This window comes from Erinaceus europaeus, chromosome 2 (genome assembly GCF_950295315.1).
Source record: "Erinaceus europaeus chromosome 2, mEriEur2.1, whole genome shotgun sequence".
NCBI classification, from domain to species: Eukaryota; Metazoa; Chordata; class Mammalia; order Eulipotyphla; family Erinaceidae; genus Erinaceus; species Erinaceus europaeus.
This window is the reverse complement of record NC_080163.1, coordinates 4,465,554-4,478,144: the sequence shown is the minus strand read 5'-3', so window position 1 is coordinate 4,478,144 and position 12,591 is coordinate 4,465,554.

Here is a 12,591-nt window from a genome sequence, read left to right as displayed (position 1 = left end):
GGAGAGTCCAATCTTTAGCTATGTTGCCAGTTCCCAGGAGGCTGCAGAGATTTATCGAGAAGACGAATGGCTCTTCTGTAAACAGCAGAATCCCAGGCTGGGGAGAAGGGCGCTAGCTTTGCGGTGCGCATGGCTCAGGTTCACGTCTGGCACCACCTGAAGGAAGCTTGGTGCTGTGGTCTCTTTCTGTCTCTGCCCTTTTTCATTTCATTTATTTATTGAGTAGAGACAAATAAATCAAGAAAGGGGAGGTCGGAATAGAGAAATGAGAGAGGCCCTGCAGTACTGTTTTACCATTCATGAAGCTTCCTGCAGGTGGGGACAGGAGGCTTAAACTTGTGCCCTTGCACGTTGTTAATGTGTGCGCTTAACCAGCTGCGACGCTGCATGGCCCTTGTCTTTCTTTCTTTCTTTCTTTCTTTCTTTCTTTCTTTCTTTCTTTCTTCCTTTCTTCCTTCCTCCCTCCCTCCTTCCCTTTCTTTTTCTTTCTTTTTTCTTTCTTTCAGTGCTCCTGGACATAGTCAACGACTGCCACCTCTCCAGATTCAAAGGAGGTCTCGAAACTTGACATCAGGCTCAACCTGACGCTGTTGACTGGCTGCGGAAGAAGGGCAAACGCTAGAAGAAGAAGTGCTCCCGGAGGCTATTTTTTCTCTTATGTTGCCCTTGTTTATCATTGTTGCCATTGCTGTTGTTGTTGGATAGGACAGAGAGAAATGGAGAGAGGAGGGGAAGGCAGAGAAGGGGAGAGAAAGACAGACACCTGCAGACCTGCTTCACCGGCTGTAAGGCGACCCCCCCCCCCTTGCAGGGGCTCAAACCGGGATCCTTAAGCTTACGCTTTGCACCATGTGTGCTTAACCTGCTGTGCCACTGCCCAGCACCCCCCTTGTCTGTCTTTTATTTTGGGGGGAAAACTAGCCTAAAGTGATGAAGTCCCAGTGACAAAAACAAACAAACAAACCCCGGTCTTCCTTGTTCCCCTTCCCACAAAGGTGCCCCCAGCCCTCACTTCAAACACCTGAAATTCCTTCCCGCTCTTGTAGGAGGAAGTGAACACAGGAGGAAGTGCGCGGCCTGCCCGGGTCTCTCTTGATGTCACATTTCCCTGCCCAGGGCTTGTGATGTTTACTCTTCATGTCCCAGGGCTGATCAGTGAACTGCTCACAGCCCGGGGGTCAAATGGCTGCCTGCCGCCTGCCTGTACAGATGAAGGTTTATTGGAAGACAGCCAGGATACCTTCATTTGTTGTCCTGCGTGGCTCTCTGTTGACTACAATGGTTCCAGCAGAAACCAGGCAGCCCAGAAACTAAAGGCACTTCCCCTGTGACCTCAGCAGAAAGCATTCAGCAAGCCCTGCCCGGTGCCACTGCACTGCGCAGACAGCACCGTCTCTGACCGTCACGCTTGGCTGGCCTTTGCTGTGATTCCTGTTTGGAGTCACTACCATAGTCATATCACGAAAAACTTTTTTGATGATTGTTTTTTTAAAATATTTATTTATTTATTATTTTATTTTTATTTTTAAAAATATTTACTTATTCCCTTTTGTTGCCCTTGTTGTTTTATTGTTGCAGTTATTGTTGTTGTTGTTGTTGTTGATGTCATCATTGCTGGATAGGACAGAAAGAAATGAAGAGGGAGTCGGGCGGTAGTGCAGCAGGTTAAGTGCACGTGGCACAAAGCACAAGGACCGGCATAAGGATCCCCGGTTCGAGCCCCTGGATCCCCACCTGGCAGGAGAGTCACTTCACAGGCGGTGAAGCAGGTCTGCAGGTGTCTGTCTTTCTCTCCCCTCTCTGTCTTCCCCTCCTCTCTCCATTTCTCTCTGTCCTATCCAGCAACGACAACAACAATAAAAAACAAGGGCAACAAAAGGGAATATATATATATATATATGGAGAGAGGAGGATTTTATTTATTTATGAGAAAGATAGGAGGAGAGAGAAAGAACCAGACATCACTCTGGCACATGTGCTGCCGGGGATTGAACTTGCGACCTCATGCTTGAGAGTCCAAAGCTTTACCACTGCGCCACCTCCCGGACCACTAAGATTTTCCTGTAAAGGGCCATGCACATTCAAGTCTTCAAGTTGTATATTATCCCTGTTACATATGTTTTATTTTATTCTCTAAAAGAGAAAGAGAGGGAGAGAGGGAGAGAGAAAGAGGGAGAGGGAGAGGGAGAGAGAGAGGAAGAACGCATAATCCTCTCCACCCTTCATGGAGCTCCCCGCCCCCATGCTCCTATGTGAGCTTCATACATGGTGAGGCCTGGGATCTATGCATTCTGCTATCTTATGGAATCACACCTTTGATCTTTGAGTTTATAAAAATATACATTTGGGGCGGGGGGCCAGGTTAAGCACACATGGCCTAAAGTGCAAGGACCAGCACAAAAATCCCAGTTTGAGTCCTTTGACGACAGAGATACAAACAAAAAGCTACCAGAGCCCTGCTCAGCTCTGCCTTATGGTGGTGCTGGGGACTGAACTTGGGACCTGGGAGTCTCAGGAAAGGGAATCTTTTTTTTTTTTTAAATGAGGAATGTGATATATATGACAGAGATAAACTGAGGAAAAAGCAGAAAGAAAGAAGAGAGACAGAGAGATCTGCAGCCCTGCTTCACCAAAATAAATAAATAAAAATATTTAAAATATTTATCTGCTTTGGGGCTACCCTTGTTTTATAAGACTATAGCTCATTTAGAAGTGCGAGTTCACTCCCTTCATTAAACTACTAGTGACGACGTATTACACCAAAGTAAAAGACTCTGGGCTGGGTGGGTGGGGAGAATACAGGTCCATGAAGCAGGATAGATGACATAGTGGGGGTTGTATTGTTAAATGGGAAACTGGGGAATGTTATGCATGTACAAACTATTGTATTTACTGTTGAATGTAAAAAATTAATTCCCCAATAAAGAAATAAATTATTTTAAAAAAAAAGAAATTTAAAAAAAAAGTAGTGACTTTTTTTTTTTTGCCTCCAGGGTTATTGCTGGGTTCCATGCCTGCACTACCAATCCACAGCTCCTGGTGGCCATCTTTCTTCGATTGTTGTTGTTGTTGTTGTTGTTAGGACAGAAAGAAACTGAGAGAAGAGGGGAAGGCAGTGGGAGAGAAACACAGACACCTGCAGACCTGCTTCACCTCGACCCCCTGTAGGTGGGGATTCGGGGGGGGGGGGCGCTATACAGGGATCCGTGCCCTGGCCCCTGCGCTTTGCACTTACCCTGAGTGCTTACCCTCGTGTGCTACTGCCCCCACCCCCGTGACTTTCTTTAACCAGAGCACCGCTCATCTGTGGCTTGTGTAGGTGCTGGGGGCTGAACCTGGTTGTCTCCTTTTATATAAGCACCATGCTGAATCCAAGCCCTCTAGTGACAGGTCTTGAACGGGCTCCCTCTGCCAGTCGGGGTGTCACATTCCTGGGCTTCGCAGCCTCCTGCGGGCCAGGATGGCGGGCCAGGATCGCTCATTCCCTGGCTGGGCACCCAGGTCGGCTCCTCTTTGCTACAGAGCAGCAGAACAGCTGTGAATGTGTCCGCTCCCTGATGTGTGAGTTCATCTTCAAATCTTATCTGAAGGTGAAATTCCTGGATAGGAGGTTCGGGTCGAAGAGCACAGCATTTCTGCAGGTTTCTTGTTCTCTCCCTACCTCTCCCTCCCTGTCAATTTCTCTTTGTCTCTATTCCAAAAGAGAGAGAGCGAGAGAACAGTCATCAGGAGCAGTGGGGTTGATATGTAGGCACTGAGCTCCAGCAATAACCCTGGTGGTAAAAGTAAATAAATAAATAAGCTGGAAAAAGGGCACCTGCCTTGCCAAACATGTGACCCTTATCTGAGCCCCAGGACCACATGGGGAGGTGAAAGTCTAGTGCTATGGGCTTTCTCCCTCTGTCTCTCTTTCTCTGATTGAAAAAGTACTCCAGACAGATGAAAACATGCCTGTGTGAGCCCCCCACTATCTACACACTCTCTCTCTCTCTCTCTCTCTCTCGTCAATCAGGCCACGCCTCACAGTTCAGGCGGTGAAGTTGTGCACTCCATCCGGTGTGCCCAGTGCCAGGTGGACCCTGCCCTGAGGGCCCTAAGCCAGGAAGGGGCAGGGGCAGCCTTGGACTCTGCAGGGAATAGACAGGACCAGGGAGACAGGGCGGACAGGGAGGGACAAGAGGGTGTGGAAGGGGGTTGGGTTTTCACCAATGGAATTTCCTTTAAACAAAACAAAACATATTTTAAATTTTATTTCCCACAAGAGACTGAGAAGCCAGTGCACCACTGTGGAACAGACAGCACCAGGGATCAAGTCGGGAGCCTTGGGCTCACAAGTCCTGCACTCTACCAGCTGGGCTATGCTTCCATCTTGCCCAAAAAAATGTCTTAGTGACTCCCACGTGACTCTTCTCAGTCATGTCCAGCTCCCACTTCTGGAACAAAGTCTTCATGACATAGACTTTAAGCCCCAGGTCCCTTGGCCCTGCATGAGAGCATGCTGGAACTATGCCAGCTAATAGCTTGGTGGTAATTCTGCCCTGGGCTGGGCCTTAAGCCGGAGAGTCCAACAGCTCAGCCACTGCGCCACCTCCCCACCCACCAGAGCATGTGGTTTTATTATTGGTTTTTCACTGCATAGAACAAGTAGCAACCTGGGAAGTGGCACAGTGGCTAGAGCATTGAGTTTGTAGACATGAGGTCCTGAGTTCAATCCCTGGCATCACATGTGCCAGAGTGATGCTCTGGTTCCCTCACACTCTCATGAATAAATAAATCAAAATAAAATAAATTCTTTTGCTCACTTTTAATTTACTGTTGTCAGAGAAAGAGAGAGAGAGCAGAAAGCACCGCTCAGCTGTGGGTTAAGGTGGTGCTGGGGACTGAACCTGGGCCCTCAGAGCTTCGACTACGCAAGCCTGGAGCACTACCTCTGGTGCTTCTCCCCCGACCCTTAGATTGATTTAGTTTCTATGAGAGAGAGGGAGAGGGAGAGGGAGAGGGAGAGGGAGAGGGAGAGGGAGAGGGAGAGGGAGAGGGAGAGGGAGAGGGAGAGGGAGAGGGAGAGGGAGAGGGAGAGGGAGAGGGAGAGAGAGAGAGAGAGAGAAATCAGAGCATCGTCAAGGCAACCGTAACCCTCACACTTGCAAGTCTTGGGCTCCACCACTGAGCCACCCTACATGCAGGCTGCCATATTTTTAATTTCGACCAGTGGTTTCTGCTGGCAGGCCTCGGTCTGGCATTTCTAAGTGCTTCCTCTCACGTCCATGCTCGACCATCTGTGGACAATCGAATCTGTCTGCTGTTGCAGAAACCGTGGCCCTGGAGACCCCCAGCATGGAGTCCCCCAGGATGGGCGCGGGAGAAGCCCGGGATGCCTGCAGCCCGCGAGCCTCTGCCCCTAAAGGGGCCCCGCTCAGCGGCCAGACCTGCAGAGATTTCCTTCTCACGGGGAAACACAACCCGCCCTGCTGCCTGCTGCCTGCTGCCGCACACCTGGACCTGAGGCTTGGGGCTTGGGAGCTGGAGAACCCGCAGCCTTTGTTCTCTCGCCTTTGTTAGCAGCAGATTCCTCCAGAAAGCAAAATCACACTCCCGGACTAGCTGTGGGGCTGGGGTGGGTGGGGTGGCGTTGGGGTGCGGCGGGGAGGAGAGGCTCAGCTTCGTGTCTCAAGGTCTCTGGGACAGGTAAGCCAGAGCTGCAGGAAGCCACAGGTGAGGCTCAGGTGACGGTCGCCCCCTGGTGGCCGCGATGCCCCACTACATTCTGATGACCCATCGCCTCCATTTAATTTTGTTTCAATTTTTTCATTTCATTTTATTATTATTTTTTATTCTCTTTATTTATTTAGTGGATAGAAACAGCCAGAAATCAAGAGGGGAGGGAGAGATAGAGAAGGAGAGAGACAGAAAGACACCTGCAGCCCTGCTTCACCACTCGTGAAACTTTCTTCCTGCAGGTGGGGATCAGGGGCTTGAACCCGGATCCTAGCACAGTATAACCTGTGCTCAACCAGGTGAGCCACCGCCCAGACCCTTGTTTCAATTTTTTATTATTAATTTAATAATGACGAACAAGACTGTAAGATAACAGGGGTAAAATTCCATACAGTTCCCAGCATCAGTGTCCCATACCCCAGCACTTCCACTGGAAGCTTCCCTATTCTTTATCCCTCTGGGAGTCTGGACCAAAATTATTTATGGGGTGCAGAAAGTGGGGGGCCTGGCTTCTTTAATTGCTTCTCTGCTGGACATGGGCGTTGGCGGGTGGATCCACACCCCAAGCCTGTTTCTTTCCCTGGTAGGGCTCTGGAGAGATGGGGTTCCAGGACACATTGGTGAGCTTGTCTGAAATATGGTGAGTTTAGTCCTCTAACGGGTCCCTCTCTCCACCATCACTGGTCACTTCCATCAGGACCATCATCATAAGCCCTCCTGTGGGCCTCTCCAGGACCTTGCCCTCCGGCAGAGCTGCAATGGCAGGGACAGCTCCACTCTCCAAAGGGAGGCTGGGCAGCCTGCTCTGCCACTCAGGGAAGACTGGACCTGAAATGAGGGCAGCCTGGAATGTTCCCAGCTGTGACCACGGGACTGTGAGCTCTGACTGACAGGGATGAAGAGGTCGCACAGGCTCCTGTGCAAAATATGAATAGACAAGAGCCCTCAGTCAGACTGACGGAGTAAACAGTTAATGGTATTTATATACATTCCTCATGTTTGGGAGCTGCCCTCTGCCCTAATCCAGATTTCTAGCCTTATTCTTTTTCTTTTTTCAAAGATTAATATTTTAACACTTTATTTTTTATTTTTATTTTACTTTATTTATTTTTTATTTTCCCTTTTGTTGCCCTTGTTTTATTGTTGTTGTAGTTATTATTGATGTCGTTGTTGTTAGGACAGAGAAAAATGGAGAGGGGAAGGGAAGACAGAGAGGGGAAGAGAAAGATAGATGCTTCACAAGCCTACAGGTGGGGAGCCAGGGCTCAAACTGGGATCCTTACACCGGTCCTTGCGCTTTGCACCACGTGCGCTTAACCCACTGCACTACCTTCCGACTCCCTCTATCCCTAATCTAAACTCTGACACCATCTTCCCAGATAAAATTTTTAGTCCACCTGCAGGTTAGGTATTGGGCTCAAACAAAATTACTAAAACCACAGGCCCCTTGGGACATGCCAAAAGCTTTTCTGAAGAGCTCTTAATTTCATCTGCTCTGTTCCTATTTTGGGCTCCTGTTTATTATACAATTTGTCAGGGGGCTAGGCGGTGGTGCACCTGGTTAAGTGCACACATTACAGTACTCAAGGACCTGGGTTCAAACCTCTGGTCCCCACCTGCAGGGGGAAAGCTTCATGGATCATGAAACAGAGCTGCAGGTGTCTCTGCCTCTTTCCCTCTCTGTCTCCTCCCCTCTCAAGTTCTCTCTGCCTCTATCCAATAATAAATAAAAATGCTTTTTAAAATAACAATTTGTCCTGCTTTATATCTTACTGCCTTTCAGCCACCAAGTTGCAGACACTAATTTAATAGCATTGTATTCAGTTCAGATGGTATCTGTACACCAGGCACCACCTACATGCAGATCAGCAGTGCCCAGCCCACATATATATAGTGCACAGGGCCAGGAGACAGCACAGTGGCAGTATACCAGACTTGCACGCAGGAGGTCCCAGTTTCACTACCAACAGCCAGAGCTAAGCAGTGCTCCGATTTAAGAACAAAAAAATGGTGGTGATTTGAGGGGTTTGGGGGGGCAGGCAGTGACATATCCCACTTAAGTGCAAAACATTGCCACTTTCAAGGGACCCAAGTTCAAGGAAGCTTCACAAGTGGAGAGACAAGGTGTCTCTCTTCTTCCTCTCTATTTCCTCTTCTCCTCTCTATCCCTACTTCTGTCTCTGTAGGAAAATGAAGAAAAACAACAGAGCCTGGTAGTGGTGCACCTGGTTAAACACACATCATGCCAGACATAAAGGACCCACACAAGGATCCGGGTCCGAGGGGGTCACTTCCCAGGCGGTGAAGCAGGTCTGCAGGTGTCTGTCTTTCTCTCTCCCTCTCGATCTCCCCCCTCCTCTCTCCATTTCTCTCTGTCTCCTGTCCAATAAAATTGGGCAAATGGCCACCAGGAGCTGTGGATTTGTAGTGTCAGCACTGAGCACCAGCAATAACCCTGGAGGCAAAGAAAAAAGAAAAAAAGGAAGGAAGGAAGGAAGGATGGAAGAAAGGAAGAGAGAGAACACCATGGGCAACTCTTCCCCCTCTCTCCCCCAGCCTCCTATCTCTAAGGAAAGAAAAGAAAAAGAAAAAAGGCCACTGGGGCAGTAGAGTCCCAGTGATAACCCTGATGAGAAGATGAGAAGGGGGAGAGGAGAGGGGAGAGGAGAGGGGAGGGGAGAGGGGAGGGGAGAGGGGAGGGGAGGGTTAAGTGCACGTGGCACAAAGCCCAAGGACTGGTCTAAGGATCCCGGTTCAGGTCCCAGCTCCCCATTGGCAGGAGGATCACTTCTCTCCTCCTCTCTGTCTTCCCTCCTTTCTGAATTTCTCTCTGTCCTATCCAACAGCAGCAGCAGTACCAACAACAGTGAGGCAAAGATGGCCACTAGGAGCAGTGGATTTGTATTGCCAGCACTGAGCCCCAGCAATAACCCTGGAGGCAGGAGAGAGAGAGAGAGAGAGAGAGAGAGAGAGAGAGAGACAGAGACAGAGACAGAGACAGAGAGAGAGAGAAGGAATGGAAGAGAGGAAGCTGAGGCAGCCTGGAAGGTGGTGCGGTCAGTGACGTGTTGGTCTTTCAAACATAAAGTCTCAGTTTTGTTACTAGAATCGATGTGCCCAAGTGATGCTCTTGTTTTTCAAATAAATAAACTGGTCCTTGGTAAATCCCTAGAGAAAAACAACAAAATAAATATTGTTTATTTATTTACCTATTTATTTATTTATTATTGGCTAGAGGCAGAGAGACATGGAGATGGAAGGTGCCGGGCTAGCTTCGTGGGCAGGAGAGATGGATCCAGGACCCAAGCTCGTGGCGGCAGCAACACAAATCTTTATTCATGCGGAAGCCTGGTGTTAAAATTCGGAGGCTCCAGCTGGCGGGGCTGGCTTCACGGGCGGGTAACAGAGACTCGAGGACACACGGCTGGGCAGGGAAGCTGTATTTCTTTATTCAGAAACAACGATTCATAAACTAACCCAAACTAATCACCAAACAGAACTCTCCTGCCTCCTTCTCACATGGCGGCGCCAAGAACTCTCGAACCCTCTCGGGGTTCCTTGGGGTGGGGACAAGCGGCCCGTGAAACTAGCAGGACTGAACCAATTTTCTTAGCAGGGGGAGAGCTAGAACAAACCAATGTAAAGCATACAACAGAAGCCCCAGTCGGGTGTGAGCACAGCAGGTTAAGCCACGTGGCGCCAAACCACAATGGTCGCCTGCCCTGCATGCCAGCCCTTCTCCAGGTCGGACGCAGGAGAGAAAAGAGAGGAGAAAAAGAAGAGGAGGAGAGTGAAACCAGGAAGAAAAGTGGATTTTATGGGATCAAACGGGAAGTGGCAAGTTGGAAGGGAGATGGCTAGGAAAGGGGGTAGAGAAAAGAAAAAGGCATGCTGGGAACTTCCTTAGCTACCATTGCTATGGTTTTAGCTGGCGGGAATTAGCAATACCCTGAGGGGGTAACGTGGTGGGGAGGAGACCTTTAGTTATTTATAAGACAAACAGAAGACTGGTACGCAGATAGAGGGACTGGCCATGGGTGTTTGTGGGCCCTGCCTAACTCAACCATATCTGCACAATTTCCCAACAGAAGGGGAAGACAGAGAGAGGGGCAGAGAGACACCTGCAGCCCTGCGTCAGCACTTGTGAAGTTTCCCCCTGCAGGTGGGGATCAGGGGCTTGAGCCTGGGTCTTTGTGCACTGTCATGTGTGCCCTTAACCAGGTGCGCCACCACCTGGATCACAAAATAAATCTTTAAAAGAAAGAAAGGGTGGGGGAAGAGAAAGAGAGAGAGAGAAAGGAAAGAAAGGGAGGAAGGAAGCAGTGCTCTAGTAAAAATAAAAAAAATATATATATATAGTTTTCATTTCAAAGCGAGAGATCAAGGAAGCCTAGAACACTGCTCAGCTCTGGCATGTGATGGTGCTGGGGGTTGAACCTATGGTATCTGGGGTCTCAGTGGGCACAGACTGCCCTGTAGTGGAGGAAGAGGAAAAGTTGGTGGGGGGTGGACTGTGCTGACACCTGGCAGGGGGAGATGTGAAACTGTCCTCCTGTGCCGCCAGTGTGTGAGTCATTCTCCCAGTAAAATGAGCTAAGTGGGGGAGAGGTTTCTGGGATGATGACAAGGGTGAATGCAAAAAAAAAAAAAAAGAAGAATGTTCACATGTGATTTGCCGGGAAGGTGAGGGTGTTCCTTCCCGGGCACGTGCTCTCTGGATTGGAAAAAACTCGACAGGAGCCAACCTGGGCTGCTGCTTACTAAGAGACGTGGGACACGGAGTGGGAACACAATGTGACTTTATTGATCAGAGACAACGCTTTTATATATTTAGAACCGGAAGTGGCAAGTCAGAAAAGGAAATGGCTAGGAAATGGGGTGGAGAAAAGGAGAGAGCTGGAAGGCAGAAAGCTTCTGTAACAATGGTTGCTGGGGTTTTAACTGGCGGGATTAATGTTACCCTGCAGGCAGGGCGGGTCTTGAGGTAGAAAGAAGATCAAATCCAGGTGTCATCAGGATGCCGGCCAGACTTCCCTGGATTGAAGACCCCACCAATGTGTCCTGGAGCTCAGCTTCCCCAGAGACCCACCCTACTAGGGAAAGAGAGAGGCAGACTGGGAGCATGGATTGACCAGTCAACGCCCATGTTCAGCGGGGAAGCAATTACAGAAGCCAGACCTTCCACCTTCTGCAACCCACAATGACCCTGGGTCCATGCTCCCAGAGGGATAGAGAATGGGAAAGCTACTGGGGAGGCGGTTGGATATGGAGACTGGGCGGTGGGAATTGTGTGGAGTTGTACCCCTCCTATGGTTTTGTTAATTAATCCTTTCTTAAAAAAAAATAAAATAAAAAATAAAAAATAAAATAAATATAAATAAAAATAATAATAATAATAAAAGATTTCATCAAACTGCACTGTAAATAAAAAATGACAACTTTTTTTTTCTAAACCCAGGAGGAAAAAAAAAAAAGAAAGAAGATCAAAGGAATGGGTGGGGATCTTTCAGGCAAAACAATGATTATGTCAATAGGCCACAGTCTCAGCAATGGAGAGGGGGGCTGCCCGACAGTGATTAGTGCTATGCTGGAAACCAAGAGAACTAAGGGTTTAAGTTAATGACACATTAGGCTCTAGGAGCTATGAAGGACTTTTATTTATTTTTTTGGCTGTACATAGTTTAAAAGATATGTGTTGGGAGTCGGGCTGCAGCGCAGCGGGTTAAGCGCAGGTGGCGCAAAGCACAAGGGCCGGCATAAGGATCCCGGTTCGAGCCCCGGCTCCCCACCTGCAGGGGAGTCACTTCACAGGCGGTGAAGCAGGTCTGCAGGTGTCTGTCTTTCTCTTCTCCTCTCTGTCTTCCCCTCCTCTCTCCATTTCTCTCTGTCCTATCCAACAGCTATGACAACAACAATAATAATAACTACAACAATAAAACAACAAGGGCAACAAAAAGGAATAAATAAAATAAAATAAAATAAAAAAGCTTTTAAAAAGATATGTGTTGGTTGAATGAATGAGTGAATGATCCAAGAAGACAGGAACGAACCCTCGTGTTTTCCTGAAATCTCCCCCTGCTAGAACTGTCCAGCACACAGTAGTGCTCTGTATGTTGAGTGAATGATCTGGGATCTGGGAGGAAGCTTGTTTTTCTGGATTCTCCCCCTGGATCCCAGTGTCACACCCAGCCCATAGTAGGTGCTTGGTAAATACCCTTTGGATGACTGAATGTAATTTCTTTTTTTTTAATTATTTATAATTTTTCCTTTAAAAAATATTTATTCCCTTCTGCTGCCCTTGTTTTATTGTTGTAATTATTATTGTTGCCGTCATTGTTGGATAGGACAGAGAGAAATGGAGAGAGGAGGGGAAGACAGAGAGAGGAAGAGAAAGACAGACACCTGCAGACCTGCTTCACCGCCTGTGAAGCGACTCCCCTGCAGGTGGGGAGCCGGGAGCTTGAACTGGGATCCTTATGCTGGTCCTTGTGTTTTGTGCCACCTGCGCTTAACCCATTGCGCTGCTGCCGACTCCCTGACTGAATGTAATTTCTAAGAAGGCAGGGAAGAAATCTTCAGCATCCCTCCCCCACATACATCCCAGCTTCATACTCAGCACGTAGTAGGAGCTTGGTAAATGTCCACTAAAAGACTCTGAGATCCAAACGGGCAGAGGGGAACCTTCCTGTCTTCTGGGGTGCCTCTTGCTCCCTGCACATAGTAGGTGCTTGGTAAATATCGAATGAATGAATGAGTGAATGAATGAATGAATGGAGATCCAACAGGGCAGGGGAGGATCTTCTTTGTTCTGGATGACCCCTCCCCACTAGCTCTCAGCACCACGCCCAGCACATAGTAGGTGCTTAGTCCCCTGCC